Source organism: Phacochoerus africanus, chromosome 3, assembly GCF_016906955.1.
Source record: "Phacochoerus africanus isolate WHEZ1 chromosome 3, ROS_Pafr_v1, whole genome shotgun sequence".
NCBI lineage: Eukaryota > Metazoa > Chordata > Mammalia > Artiodactyla > Suidae > Phacochoerus > Phacochoerus africanus.
This window is the reverse complement of record NC_062546.1, coordinates 160,410,402-160,426,730: the sequence shown is the minus strand read 5'-3', so window position 1 is coordinate 160,426,730 and position 16,329 is coordinate 160,410,402. Positions and strand designations below refer to the sequence as shown.

At 41.1% G+C, this 16,329-nt stretch overlaps 1 protein-coding gene across 3 annotated transcripts in view; it reads right to left on the bottom strand.

The window, feature by feature from the left end:
• INPP1 (inositol polyphosphate-1-phosphatase) overlaps positions 1-13,987 on the bottom strand; it is a 30,747-nt gene extending 16,760 nt beyond the window's left edge. The window contains exon 1 of one of the 3 annotated variants that reach the window (XM_047773068.1): positions 13,728-13,987. The gene's annotated coding sequence lies outside the window, so the exon portion shown is untranslated. Of the gene's footprint in view, positions 1-1,078; positions 1,155-13,727 lie in introns of those variants that run through there. The other 2 variants (XM_047773069.1, XM_047773070.1) reach the window with 2 other exon arrangements.
• Positions 13,988-16,329: the final 2,342 nt, after the last annotated feature.

Below are 16,329 nucleotides of genomic sequence, written 5' to 3'. Positions count from 1 at the left end.
TAACACTTGTGGAAATTATCATTCAGGTGATTTTTAAAGCAAGTTTATATAGTTGATACATTACTTACATATATTCCTTTGGATTAGGATGTAAAGGGTGTTCTGAGAACCACCTGTGTTAGAATTACCTCAGGTGCCTACCATAAAGTCAAATCCATCCCAATTTAGTGAATCAGAATCTCCGGGGGGAGGGTCCAGGAATCTATATTTCTGTCAACCTCCTAGATGATGCTAACACTGAGACTTAGTAGCTACTGTTCTTTGGGCTGTTCATTCTTTTGTAATACTAAGCTGGTCATTTCAGGGGGGCTGGCACATGTTTTGCTGGAAATGCATATCAGCTATCCATGTGCAGGAAAGGCCCAAGTTAAAATAACAATTACTGATATTTATTAGGTGTTTACTATATGACAGGTGTCCTTCTAAGCACTTTACGTGGATTAACTCATTTAATTCTCACACACCCCTATGAAGAAGGTACTATGATCTCTATTTTACTAATAAAGAAACTGAGGCACAGGAAGATAAATACTTTGCCCCAAAACCACACAGCTGGAAAGTGGCTGGGACAAGATTTAAGCCCAGATGAATAGGCAGAAACCCACACTGCTCGCCAGTGCTCTGGCCAGTGCTCTAGCCAATAAAAGCCTTTCATGCATTGTTAGCTGTTAACCAAGGGAAGAAATGAGCAACTGTTGGATAAGTAATCACAAGAATATGATTATTATTATAAAGTATATCATACAGCAAAAAGGAAACACACATACTTACCTGACCACTGTCAATAGTTTTGACACTTTCAAAACATCACTCGATTTGACACTCACGTCCTTCCTAATCCCAAGGAACCCTTATCCCTAACTGATCTCCAGCCTGGGTGTAATCCATCCTTGCTGGATAGTAAAAGCTCACCCATGGTCTACTGATGTCTCCCTTAACTGGCTGTCTTGGGATGGGGGTGTGTGTGTGGAAGCAGTTCATACCCAACATCTAATTCCTCTTGTATTAGTTTGCAGGGCCTGCCTTAACTAAGTACCACAGACTGGGTGACTTAAACAACAGAAATGTATTTTCTCACAGTTCTAGAGACTGAAAGTCCAAGTTCAAGGCGTTGGCAGTGTTGGTTTCCCCTGAAGTCTCTCCCTGGCTTGCAGATGGCCTTTCCTCCGTAGACGAGCATCCCTGACTGGCTCTCCCTCTTTTTTAAAGACACCAGTCAGGTTGGATCAGGGCTGACACATATGACCTCATTTAACATTGACTGAGTTAAGTTAAAGGGCCCATCTCCAAAAAGTCGCATTATGAGGTACCGGGGATTAGGGCATCAATGTACAAATTTAGAGAGAATCCAACTCAGCCCCAAATACCTCTCTTGACAAAGAGACTTTGATGACCTTAGCAAATGCCAACCCAGTCTAGCATGCCAACTGTGTCTTCTGTTTTCTGGCCAAACAGTGAAGTGGGTAGTTTCTCTTTCCCATTTATGGGGTCAGTAAGTTTAATTCTGTGAGGCAGTTTTTCCCACTAAGAGCTATTCACTTTAACAGTCAAATCATTAATGATCACTGAACACTGAGATAACCTCTTACAAGCCTTACTTTGTGACAACCTAGTTCAAGTCACATTTGAGCAGAACAATTTTGTGGGGTTTTTTTTTTTTTTTTTTTTTTGCTATTTCTTGGGCCACTGACGGCGGCATATGGAGGTTCCCAGGCTAGGGGTTGAATCGGAGCTGTAGCCACCGGCCTACGCCAGAGCCACAGCAATGCGGGATCCGAGCTGAGTCTGCAACCTACAGCACAGCTCACGGCAACGCTGGATCGTTAACCCACTGAGCAAGGGCAGGGACCGAACCCGCAACCTCATGGTTCCTAGTCGGATTCGTTAACCACCGCACCACGACGGGAACTCCAGAACAGTTTTAAAAGAAGTTAAATTCCTCACCACCTCAGACCAAATGTGTATCTACATGTTTATGTAAGATTATATCACAATGTCAGATAGAAACAGTCTCTTAACTTTTATGGGATTTTCACATCTATTAGAGAAATACCGAATAAATTTTTTTTTGGTCTTTTTAGGGCCACACCCATGGCATGTGGAAGTTCCTAGGCTAGGGGTCGAATAGGAGCTGTAGCTGCCAGCCTACGCCACAGCCACAGCAACACCCGATCCTTAACCCCCTGGGCGAGGCCAGGGATAGAACCCCTATCCTAGTGGATACTAGTCAGGTTTGTTACTGCTGGGCCATGATGAGAACTCCTGAATAAACTGGAGTAGGTCAATTAGAAGAAAAAAAAAAGCTCTTCAGACTTTCCCTGGGGAGTTCCCGGTGTGGCACAGCGGAAATGAATCAAACTAGTATCCATGAGGATACAGGTTTGATCCATGGCTTCACTCTGGGGGTCGGGGATCTGGCATTGCCATGAGCTATGGTATAAGCTGGCATTGTAACTCCAATTCAACCCCTAGCCTGGGAACTTCCATATGCCCAGAGTGTGGCCCCAAAAAAGCAAAAAAGAAAGGGACTTTTCCCTGGAAGCTCAAATCTCTCTATGAAGACAAAACTCATTTTTAATTTCTGAGCTATCACTTCATCAGACCAAATGTTTAAAAATCTTATCTGAATAATATATTTAAGTTCTGATAAACAGGAAAGACACAGGCTTCAAAATCAGAGAGACCTGGGTTCAAAACCAAGGCTCTGCCATCAACTAGCTGTGTGGCATCAGGTAAATTACCTACCCTCTCTGAGCCTATCTCTTCATCTGTAATATTAAGATAAAATACTTACCTTGCAGGGACATTGTGAAGATCAAATGAGATATTTCCGGAAAAGTAACCATCACAGAGCCTTGCACATAGTGGATAACAAATGACAGCTGTGACTATTAAATACAAATTCACAGAAACCACAGTCACCTGTCCTTGCTTGAAAAATAAGATGGCAACTTTACATGAGTCACTGAAGTTTTCTTCTGAAAATTTACTACTCCACTAAATCCGAAAAGGCTGGAAATTACTTGTAATTCTCTGACCCAGAAAAGAGTTCCTTTATGCAGGCCAGATCTGATTGCTTCAGTTTCTGGGTGTCTGGGTGGAAACTTTGGCTCCTGGAGGCTGAAGACTACTGTGGCTTCATGGTAGACCCTCTGTAAATGGCTCAATAGGATCATTATTTGTCAAAAGGATATTTTGTCAGGGAATATATGGCAATTCTGGGGCCAAGGATGTCTTTTCTTGTGTGATGAGCCTGGTTCTACCAGAAGCTGGCCATGTCCTTTTGTTGCTCATGATGACAGAAGTGTGATGACATTGATAAGGGCTCTTAACAAAACAGAACTGCTCTCTAATACATAGGCAAGTAGGTCAAAGCATTTCTGTTAACATTCACTTCTGCCTGCAGATAATCCACTACTTCTACAAAGCCCACATTTTTGCCCATCAGACAATGACTCTACCATACCCCTACTATTCATAGCCTAAATTTGGTCTATCACTTATCCTTTGAGGATTAGCAATTTGAAACTATTAAGTGGTGGCCCTGCCTGACTAGTACTGCTGATAGGGAAAAAGGCCCTACTTCCATGACATACCTGGGTGTTTCGCAAGAAGTGTTTGTGATGACCTCTCTTAAGCGGGGGCAGCTGTCCAGGGGTCCCCCTAGGTGGGCACATGCAGAGGGGCTGGCCAAGGCTCTTGCTGTTGTAGGGGAAACAGAGACCTTGTTCCCCTTCCCCTTCCAGCTTAGGGCTGCTGTGGGGAGTAGTTTAAAGAATGGAAGCTGCCCTGGCAGAAAGGATGGGGGACAGAAGTGGGCTCACAAAAAATATGTCAGGGGCTTAACGGAAGCAGTCAATGATGACTGAAGTGCAACCTGCTGACAACAACCTCCTCCGACATCCCTGAGATATGCTCACCTGCCCACTTGGTCACCTGGGCCAGAAGGAAAACTGTACCATAAGCATTAAAAGGAATGTATAAATACTACCTTTTAGCTCACTGGAAACTGAACTATTAAATACTGTGACTCCAGTATAAACCTTGATCAACTTTCAGATATTTGATTGTCATACATTTCTCAGAATCTACTAAGTAGTACAGCATGGGACAGCCTGTTCTTCTGTGATAGTGCTGTCATCACTTCATAGGCTCTGCTTAAGTTTAGCATTTTAGTGGCTGATTTCTCACTATCTGTTCATATACTCCCATGCTCTGGGCAGGTGATTAATTTACATATGCTGTTCCCTCTGGTTGTCATGCCCTTCCTTCTGCTTTTTTATGTCTAATGTCTACACACCTTCTTATAATTAGTTCCAGGGCAAGAAACTTGAACAGATACTTCATAAAAGAGTATATTCAAATTGCCAATAAATATATGAAAAGAGTCTAAACTCCTTAATATTCAGGAAAATGCACTTTAAAAATCACAGCAGGGTATCACTGCATATCCAACAGAATAGCTAAAAGTAAAGATTGAAAATGTCAAGGTTTGGTAAAGATGTAGAGAATGAGACACACACTGCTAGTGTGAATAAAATTGGTCCAACCATGTTGGGAGACAGTTTGTGATTTGTTGAATATAAGCATAACCTATGACCCAGAAACTCCCCTTGTAGGCTTCTAGTCAATAGGAATTCCTGCACATACACATAAAAGACATGTACAAGAATATTTAGGAGCAGCGTAATTTACAATAATATCACACTAGAAATAACCCAAATGTCCATCAGCAATAAAATGAAATAAACTGTGGCACCTTTACAAAATAAAATACTATACAGCAGTGAGAAGGAATGAATTACTGCTATAGGCAACAACGTGGATGCATCTCACAAAAACATACTGCTGAGTGAAAGTCACACACACAAAAATACACGCTGAGCAATTTAACTTAGTTCAAAAAAAGGCAAAACTAACTGTTAGTAGTCACAGTGGTGGTTACCCTTGGAGGAGGAAGAGGGGTTATTGATGGGGGTACAGGATGGGGCTTTTAGGCGCTGGTAATGTTCTGATCTGAGTGCTGGTTACATGGGTGGGTTGACTCTGTGTACATTCATCAATCTACACACTTAGAACCTGCCTACTTTTCTTTCTTTCTTTCTTTCTTTCTTTTTTTTTTTTTGGCCACACCGGCAGCATATGATGGTTCCCAATCTAGAGGTTGAACTGGAGCTACAGCTGCTGGCCTATGCCATAGCCATAGCCACATCAGATTTGAGCTGCGTCTGCGAACTACACCACAGCTCATGGCAACGCTGGATCCCTGACCCACTGAGCAAGGCCAGGGATCGAACCCACAACCTTATGGTTCTTAGTGGGATTCATTTCCACTGCACCACCACTGGAACTCCTCTGTATGTATTTCTAACTGAATAAAAAGTTTTCAAAAGTGTGTGTGTGTCTGTGTGTGTGCGTGTAGAGAGAGAGAGAGGTGAGTCAGTTCAACAGTTGGCTCCTTCTGGAGCCATGTCTGAGCCTCCATCTTGAAAACTTGGGCCAAGTACCCAAGTACCTCGGATACCTGAGAACAGAGACAGGGCAAGTCTCCATCCCAGCTCTCCAAAACACTGTAATTTGGTTTGCTTATCTGTGCTCTGACAGGAGATTTAAATGGGTGTGATTTCAGGAGTTCCCCTCGTGGCTCAGTGGTTAACGAACCTGACTAGAACCCATGAGGATGCGGGCTCCATCCATGGCCTAGCTCAGTGGGTTAAGGATCCACTGTTGCCGTGACCTGTGGTGTATGTTGCAGACATGGCTCAGATCCTGCGTTGCTGTGGCTGTTCTGTAGGCCAGCAGCTGTATCTCTGATTCGACCCCTAGCCTGGAAACTTCCATATGCTGCAGGTGCGGCCCTGAAAAAGAAAAAAAAAAGTGTGTGATTTCTTATGACTCAGCACATATCTCAGAGGTGTTTAATAAATGCTGGCTGATGAGTTTCCTCTTAGCTTTGTAAATTCAGAATTCTTCCTTGTCATGCTGTTTATTGTACTTGGATTTTATCAGCTGTTACCGGGTGCCATTAGGCACCTGGGCCCATATTTATTTATATTAAAGTCTACATATATACTATATTCATTTACAAAAACAAATCAAAGCTGTATCTGGATGACTAGCACATGAAACCACATTTTTTGAGCATCAAATCAAAATCTGATACTATTCTCTGTCATCTAGAGATGATCTATCTTGATGAGTTTAAGTTTATTAAATGACCGAAAGTAGTAAGTTTAATTTGGTTTTGTTAGAAAAGATATTAAAAATAGGGTATGTAAATCCATCTATTTAACCTTTAACATTTCTCCCTCCCTTCTTCCCAACCTTCAGATAGTGTCAATATACACGTCATTTCTAAGCTGATCCATCTACCTCACCCTAGTGACATCAAGGGTACTGTTGGACTACATTAGCCCACATTTTTGCTCACAGATGCTGCTCAAAGCAATAGACCACAAAGATGTCCTCTGTCCTTACATGAAGTTCTGGTAGCTTGTAAATGGGTGCTTGTGCTTAGTAAGATCAAGAATTAATTGCAACACCCACTAAAAATATAGATTTTTGGACTTTTCCCCTGGAGATATTGATTCAGTAGATCTGGGGTGAGGACAGGGAATGTCACTCGGCTAATTTTTATTTGACAGTTCAAGGCAACACCAGGTGAAACTGTCAACTCTGTCACTGGTTATTTAGCAGCACAGGGAAAGCTATAGATACTGCAACTAAGAATAATGGCTTTGGAAGGCTAAGGGTCAACTATGCTGACTTTTTTGTAACAAAAATTAACCGCTGGGAAAAATGCAAGTCGATCTACATAGTAAGTATTCCATATTAGCATAATACTTGCCTAAAGTATGCATTTCAATGACTTCCCAGATCATTTGAAAAGTATGAGTAAATATTCCATTTAGAAATACTTTAGGAGTTCCCCCCGTGGAGCAGCGCAGTGGTTAACGAATCTGAATAGGAGGTTGCGGGTTCCATCCCTGGCCTTGCTCAGTGGGTTAAGGATCTGGCGTTGCCGTGAGCTGTGGTATAGGTCGCAGACAGGGCTTGGATCCCGCGTTGCTGTGGCTCTGGTGTAGGCCAGCGGCAACAGCTCCAATTATACCCCTAGCCTGGGAACCTCCATGTGTCACGGGTGTGGCCCTGAAAAGACAAAAAGACAAAAAATTAAAATAAAATAAAATAGAAGCAGATTCAGTGTAGCTACCTTAACTATAGGAAAGAATAAATATTTTAAGATTTTTATTTTTTCTATTATAGTTGATTTACAATGTTCTGTCAATTTCTGCCCATATAGCAAAGTGACCCAGTCATTCATATATATATATATGTGTGTGTGTATATATATATATATATATACACACATATACATATATACATATATATATATATATACACATACACATTCTTTTTCTCACATTATCCTCCATCATGTTCCGTCACAAGTGACTAGATATAGTTCCCCAATTCATTTTTTTTTGTCTTTTTAGGGCCACACCTGCAGCATATGGATGTTCCCAGGCTAGGGGTCAAATAGAAGCTGCAGCTGCTGGCCTACACCACAGCCACAGCGACTTGGGATCTGAACTGCGTTTGCAACCTACACCACAGCTCATGGTGGTGACACGGGAACTTTAACCCACTGAGTGAGGCCAGGAGTCGAACCTGCATCCTCATGGATGCTAGTCGGGTTTGTTAACCACTGAGCCACAACAGAATTCCCCAAATATTTTTTAAAATGCAAATGTAATGCCTAATTCAAGGCAGAAAGAAAGTACACAAGATATATGTCTTGTAGAATCTTTTCCAAGAGAATATTATTTATAGTTTTGATAATTGTTAATCTTATCATTAATCTTATTAATCTTCAAATCTATTTTGAATGTTTCCTTTGGAATATAACCTTTTTCAGTCATGTTATCTTTACTTCTGAATATTGCAATGCTTACTCTCAGCACCAACTCATTTAACACTTGCCTTTTATGGTCTACATGGGACTCAAGAGCATGTGATAGAAAGACCCTTGTTTACGCCACAGGAGAGCTGGTTCTTAGGCTCTGTTTTGCCCTCAACCAACCAGGTGTGACACTTTGGCCATATGACTAAGCTCTCAGGGACTTGTTTTCCTCATTTTTGTAAACATGAAAAAGGAAAAGAAAGAAGAGACAGAGAAATCCAAGGGGATGATTTCTATGGTCTGCTCTAGTTCAAAACTTCCCTATTTTTTAATATGCACTTTCCATATAAAAGAGGTTGGGGAATATTCTTCAGCCTTAAAAAGGAGTGAAATTCTGCTATATGCTACAACATGCATGAACCTTGGAAACACTGTGCTAAGTGAAAGAAGTCAGGCTTAAAAAGAACAAATATTGTGTGATTCCACTTATCTGAGGTACCCAGAATAATCAAATTCATAGAGACAGCAAGTAGAATGGTGGTTACCAGGGCTGGGAGGAGCAGGTAATGGGGAGTTATTGTTGAATGGATCCAGAGTTTCAGTTTGGGATGATTAAAAAAAAAGTTCCAGAAATGAATAGTGGTGATGGTTGCATAATAATGGGAATGTATTTAATGAAAGCGAATTGCACACATGAAAATGGTTAAAATGGTGAATTTTATATTTTACTACAATATTTAAAAGAGTAAAATGCAAACAAATTACAGGTTCAAAGTATGTACATTTTAAAAGCTTATGATGTTTGTCATCTAACTAATAACATAATAAATATTTGTTGGTTGAATGAAAAAAAAAGTTGAGGTAAGGTCATGAAAATTTAGTTTAAAAAGGGTACTAGGCTCTTTGTCTTATAGTTGATTTTACATAGCAATCACACTGGTTTTTATACTTAGATTGTATGTTTATTTACTACAGTGGTTTGAGTGAATATTATGAGGAAGTCCTAAGCCCCTAACCCGTGTCAGCCCTTGGGGCAACCATTGTTCTCTCTCTAATAGGCTGTAAATTCCTTGAGAACAGGATACACATTTTTTCCATCTCTTCATAATACACGGTGGGAGTTCTACAATTTAACTGCCTGATTTTTCATTCCACTAGAGATGGATAACAAGGTAAAAATCTTTAAAAAGATTTTCTTGCACCAAAAATAATCTGTAAGGGATTATTCGTTATGCAAATTTTAGGATTATATTATTTTAGAAAATAGGATTCAAAGGAGTTCTTTACAGAATTTTTTAGAAGATGGCTATTATTATTTTTGCATGATAAATTACGTGACCTAAAATATATTCTCTGAATATTACAGCAAGAAAGCAAAGGTCACAGATCACATTATGAATCACTTGGGCAGACAGGGTTTATGGCAGCATATCTCTTATCATGCTACTTCTATTTTGCAGAGGCAAATGTTTATTTTTAACAGATATTTACAAATGTCGAATAGAACAATACAGAATATACTGAAAGTAACATTTGCCTTCAAAGGAACACAAACTGATAGACGAATATTTATAGTACCTTTCACTGGAAAAGGTCAAAGTACTAAAAAGATATAAATGGTGCATTAAAGCCACTCCAATATAGAAATATACTAAATGTTCTTGCATTCTCATGGGTAGATAAATGTCTAAGCTGGTTAATATTTATCTTCTTGAAATGATTTTTCATTTCTATTTCCCCCATTCTTTGCTATTCATGAAGTTCATCATCAATCATATTTTTAAAATAGGCCTTTCATTATTCCCAGATCAAACTGCGATTAAATGTGATTATATGTGATTCTTGCAAATTCCCAGGAATTAACGAGAGGAGTTTTCTAGAACTTAGAAGATAAAGTCCTATTTAAAAAATTACTGCTGATAAAAAAAAAGAAATTTAAGTACACTAGGATTTCCTTAAACAGTATTTAATAGCATTTCCTTTAGTCATTTGAATTTAACTGTTTGCTATTAATTACAACTCTCATTAGCACCAAGGGAAATCTACGATCATCACTTTGCAAAGAAAAGGAGAAATTTAAGTATCTATTGATAAAGTTTGCAAATATTACTTTAATTCAAACTTAAGTAATTAAGTTAAAAGATTTGAAATATTTAGTTGATTAAAAATAAAAACAAGAGGAGTTCCCCTCCTGGCGCAGTGGTTAACGAATCCGACTAGGAACCATGAGGTTACAGGTTCAACCCCTGGCCTTGTTCAGTGGGTTAATGATCCTGCGTTGCCGTGAGCTGTGGTGTAGGTTGCAGATGCGGCTCGGATCCCGCGTTGCTGTGGCTCTGGCGTAGGCCGGTGGCTACAGCTCCGATTCAACCCCTAGCCTGGGAACCTCCATATGCCGCGGGAGCGGCCCAAGAAATAGCAACAACAACAACAAAAAAGACAAAAGACAAAAAAAAATAAAAAATAAATAAAAACAAGAAAGAAAACACCCTCCTCCATCACTCAGGGAAAAAAAAGACGAGAGAGAGAAAAAGGAATGGAGAGAGAAGGAAACTGATATTTTCAATTGTGGTGATTCATCATAAGGAATTCTTTTACAGATAATTAACACTCTATTTTGTCAACTTGTTTTTATTTTTTTATTTAAAAATTTAAAATATTTATTTATTTATTTTTCTTTTTAGGGCCACACCTGCGGCATATAGAGGTTCCCAGGCTAGGGGTCGAATCAGAGCTGTAGCTGCACTGCAGGATCCAAGAGGCATTTGCGACCTACACCACAGCTCATGGCAATGCTGGATCCTTAACCCACTGAGCAAGGCCGGGGATTGAACCTACCTCATGGATGCTAGTCAGGTTTGTTACCGCTGAGCCTTGACCGGAACTCCTGTCAACTTGTTTTTAAATATAATTTTGACCACATTTTATGCCCGAATTTTGTTTTTTTGTTTTGTTTTGTTTTTAAATGGTGTTGGGTCATTTTAATAAAAGTTATAAATAAGTTACTAAAATTTGCATGCTTGTCTTTCCTGATTAGGAGCATAGCAAAGGTAACAGATAACTCTGTACGAAAGAGAAATGATCAGGCGCAATATTCTGCTGTAGATTACTAGTCACAGTAAAATCCATTAATAAAATGCTCTTAGAGTTCCCATTGTGGCGCAGTGGTTAACGAATCCGACTAGGAACCATGGGGTTTGCGGGTTCGGTCCCTGGCCTTGCTCAGTGGGTTAAGGATCCAGCGTGGCCTTGACCTGTGGTGTAGGTTGCAGACGCAGCTCGGATCCCACGTTGCTGTGGCTCTGGCGTAGGCCGGAAGCTACAGCTCCAATTAGACCCCTAGCCTGGGAACCTCCACATGCCGTGGGAAGCGGCCCTAGAAAACGCAAAAGACAAAAAAAAAATGCTCTTAATAAGATTAAACACTTGAATTAAGATTGCCTACCACAAAAAAGCCACTGGACATGTACAAAGTTTGCTAAATTCAACCACTGGAAGGCTTGCTTGACTACAAAAGGATAAAAAGATTTTATCCTTTCAGATTTCCTAAGTGTGTGACATCATCATATTACCAAAACCACAGATTCCATTTAAGAACATTTTATGTACAGGAATGTTAACACGTTATGTCAGCAACAGCCATCTGTACTTCTCAAGCTTGCTTTTTTTTTTCCTCTTTTACATTTTTATCATTTTGGTCTATTTTAAGTATCTTCTTTCTCTTAGAAATTCTGATTCAGGAAATCCCAAGCAGCAATCTGGGAATCTTTTAAACCACTATTATCCCCACTTCCTCCCACTTGCCTTCTACCCTAGGTAATATTTTAAATTAGACAAGATTGGGAACTACTACCCAACACTAATCATGAGAGATTGGAAGCAAAGTGCTGTCACTTCTGTCTTTATCTCTAAACTCCAAATCAAATGAAAACATCTACATAGAGAGTTTTATTAGTTTCATTGTAAGGTTCAAAATATATCAACAAGGACATTTATTGAGGACACACGGCCACAAAAAAGTTCTCACATACCTCATTCTCACATTTAATAAGTGAAAAAGACTTGTTTTTATTAATCACTTTATATAATATCAGTATATTTTAGGCAATTTATCTACAAGATGAAGCATATTAAGACTATTTCTTTTTTGGGGGGTCTTTTTAAATTTTTTTTAGGGCCTCACCTGCAGCCTATGAAAGTTCCGAGGGTAGGGATCCAATCGGAGCTTGTAGCTATGGGCCTACACCACAGCGACAGCAATGCCAGATCCAAGCCATGTTTGTGACCTACACTGCAGCTCAGGGCAAGGCTGATACTTAACCCACTGAGCAAGGCCAGGGATGGAACCCAAGTCCTCACGGATACTAGTCGGGATCATTACCTCTGAGCCATGACGTGAACTCCAAGACATTTTCCGATTGGTTATCAGAGACAGAAATAAATGGGGAACTAAATATATAACATATAACTTCATAACTTTTGTTTCGCAGGCCTTATATATCAAATAAGACATCATTTTCTTCAGAATTACCACAAGTATAGCTGTAATTTAAATCTATAATAAGATATTTCACATTAAATGACATGAGTCCAAGCTGCAATTTTCAACCAAGGGGTAATTTAGTCCAAAAGCTTGAAAAGAAATGGTAACTTATTCTATGAAAAAGTAAAATGTAACCTTATGCATTTATATAATCCTCTTCATGACTAAGAATTAACTTTCAAGAGTAGTATAAAGATCCACAAAAACTTAAAAATAAAGTAGGTTCTCAATTAGAATGCAAACAAATATCTGTGTTGAAAAAAGAAACTCTTCTATTGCTTTTTTTCTCCCTCTGCTGGGTATTTCACAAAGTCAAAAATGAGGTCACTTAGGTAATTTGTCAGTCAACAGTAGTTTTGTGGATTATTTTCATCATTAGACTATTACTAGGCTGAGCAGGGCTGATCTTTATCCACTTCTCTGGTTTGAAAGCTAGGAACGACAGGAAAAAGGCCAAAAAAATGTTTTATTTAACATGTGGGATGCACTCCAGTGGTCTATCCCTACAACCTTAACCCACTGTTCTTTTGAAGTGAACACCATTCACACAGTGGCAAACTTCTGCTTATTCAACATCTTAAAAATTACCTTTAAAACGAAAATCTCCAAAATACACACCTTGATTGTTTATATATGTTCTTCATGAATGTACTAAATAATCTAGGGATTTTCTTCATGCTCTTTGCGTCTAACACAGTAACAGTATACATGATTCATCCAAACCCAAGTTAAATATTTTCCCCTCTGCTACTCTACTCTGGCCACACCATACACATCTCACAAAACTGCCTTTCAAAATGCAGAGAATTAAAAACAAGAAGGCAAAGACTTTTCTAAATATAGCCCCTTCATGTTTATTTTACATTCATCTAGTAGGTCACTAGCGGCAGCCAGCAGCTATGGACCTTAGATGCATCTCTCTAAGCAAAACCAAGGGGTGCCTGACAGCTACGCCATCTACCTGTTGAACTCAGGCCACTGCTCTCTCGACAACTGTCAGATCTAGCTTCTTCGACCTAGAAAGGCTAATGATCGAATAATAATAATAATAATAATAATAAAAGTTGTTTCCCAATTTTTCTTTCTATCGTCTATTTCTTTCGGGTCGTTTCTGCGGATCCCAGGGAGACCGCAAGACTCGCGAGCTCCTCCGCCCGGCCAGTTGCAGCAGCGATGTGGGGCGGGGCGGACCAGGCCGGGTGGCAGCCTCGCTGCAGCGGACAGAGGTCATCGCAGGCCGGGCGGAGAGGCAAGGAGCCCTCCCGGCCCAGATTTACTCACCTAGTGTCCGGAGAGGCGAAGGGTGTGTACAGTTCGCCCAGCCTCGGGACCCAGATCCGAGCAGGAAAGGAGGTTGTGGTGCTGGGGCGAAGGGAGCTTACGGAGGAAAACGTATTACCTAAGCCGGGATGCGGAGCCCAGGAGGAGGCTGCAGTCTTTCCCTCCAGAAACGGAAGAGGCGGGGGAGGAGGAGGAGGAAAACGCAGAGGAGGAGGTGGCCGGGCGTGCGAGGCAAGCAGAGGGGCGCCAGGCGTCTAGCCGCAAGCTCAGCCCGAAGGCGAGGGGCGGGGAGCACGGCGGTAGCCCGCGGAGGGCGAGGCGCAGCCGGGCGGCGGGCTGCCTCGCTCGGCCGGGGATCGCAAACCACAGCATCCGCCAAGCCGCCGCCCACCCGTTTCCCCCGGGACCTTGGCGTGGAAAGGCGCAGTGACGCCTCGAGGCTCCCAGGGCAGGCGAGGGCATCCCACGCCTGCCTGCCGGAGCTCAAAGTCGGTAACGTCACAAGTGGGGCGTGATGATTCACAGGGGAGTGCCAGGAAGAAAAGGGCTCCTGGGTCACCTAATCCACTGTTTTTGTTTTGTTCTTGTAGCCGCCCACAAATTCGCATTTAATATCTTCCCTCTGCAGTCTTCCGCACCCTTTTTTGAGGATTACGGGTTTGACAGACGGGTTGGCAGCTTGAAGATGGACTTGCTGCTGGTGGCAATTGGGTTCCATTGTTCTAGTAGAAATGTCAAGTGTGCTGGTTGTTCTGCAAACCCTAGCAGCGTCTCCTGGACGCTTGACTTAGAGGGTGTGGGCCTAGAGGCACCTTGACAGGAAGCAGATCGTGGGCAGGGACTCTTCTCCCTTCCACCCTTTAAACTGTGGGATTCAGCTTACCCTAAATAAGGTTTTGAATGGGGGAAGAGGGGATGGGAGGAATGAGTTATGTATGATGAGGGGAAGGGCAGATTTTTTAAAGGGCAATAGCGTTTTGAATAGAAGCGGTCTGGCGGTCAGCCCAGCAGGCGGAAGGCTGTTTGTGTGTGCACCGGGCCTTCTAAAGCCCTTCACGCATTCTTCCATTTCATAGCACACCTAGGAAATGATCTCAGCTGTTCAGGCAGGAGGGACTGAGCCTTTGCTCCTGGAGGGCAGAAGAGACCGCTATCCACATACCTATAACTCATTCCGTGACATGACATTAGGAAGATCCAGTGTAAAGTTTTGGCTAGCAGGTTTTTTATCTACCTTTCCTCACACCACCCAGAACTGCCTCCTGAGTTGTTAAGACTTGGTCCTAAGAGCAGTGGCTTGCCATCCAAGACAGGAGCTGGGGGTAATACTCAACCCACAATGGTGCTTAAAAATTTACATCTCCAAAACTAACTCAACTTTCTGCTCCCAGCCTGCTTCTATAGTCTCTGAGACAACTCTTCTTCCCTCCCCACCCCCTCCCGGTTATCGGACTGTACTTCACTGGTAAGTCCAGCTGATCAATTCTGTCCTCTCTCAGATTCAGTTTTTTTAGGTCCATCTCCTTAAGGCTCCTTAGGCCCATCCCCTTTGCTATTGTTTATTAATCACTCTCGTAATCATATCTAGTCTCATTTCTACCTCTGATGGAAAAAAATTAACAAATAGTTTGAACATGATATTTGGAAATAAAGAGGCAAATGCCAAACTAGTTAGAAGGCAAAGAATTTGCCCCTGGAGGAGCAGGAATTAGGGGAGGGGAGGGTGGAGCTGGAGAATGCTGTTTCTGTGACAAAGCAATATGAGTCTATGATCTGGATCTAGTCCATTTTCCACTTTGTTATCACAGAGATCATCTTACATCACACGTCTCAATGGGTTGCTTGCTTTAAGGCCATCACGGGCTCCCAATCTCTGGTCATATGAAGAGCAAGCTCTTGGGCATAGCTTTCAAGGGCTCTCTCCCCATCCCATCTGTCAGTCCTGCCCCCTCAACAGTTGACATCCCATTTTACCACAGCACATCTAGTTTCCTAAGTACGAAAATTGGTTGCATTCCTCTATGGCTTTATACATGTTATTTCTTTTGCCTGGAATATTCTCTCTCTGCTATAACAATAGCTAATGGCATGAGGCCAAGTGCCTTTTGGTTTTATAGCTGTTCATTCTTACATCAACACTATGGTGGGATTACTATTATCTCAATGTAATGAAGAATAAAAGTGTGAACTTAGCTTAAGTAATTTGCTCAAATATGTAGCATGTAATGAGGTCAAATTTGAACCCAACAATAAAACTCCAGGACTCACATTATTTTACCTGTTCATGGTTTAAAAAGCCTTTCTCAGACAGTAAATATAAGCAAAATTTACAATTTTAAGTTTTTCACGTCTTAAACGTGCAAGGCAAAAATACAGCTGAACTACTTTTCATCTCAAAGCGTCAAAGGGCAAAATTACAAAGGAAAAGTGAGAGATTGGACTATAGAATTTTTAACTTCTTTCATTGAAAAGACCCTTAGAATAAAATTAAAAGACAAGTAAAAATTATCCCAAAATGTGCAATATCTATGAAAGGTAAGAGAGTACATCCTCATTTAATAAAAAGATCTTACAAAGATCACCTTGCTATAGAGAAGAAAAT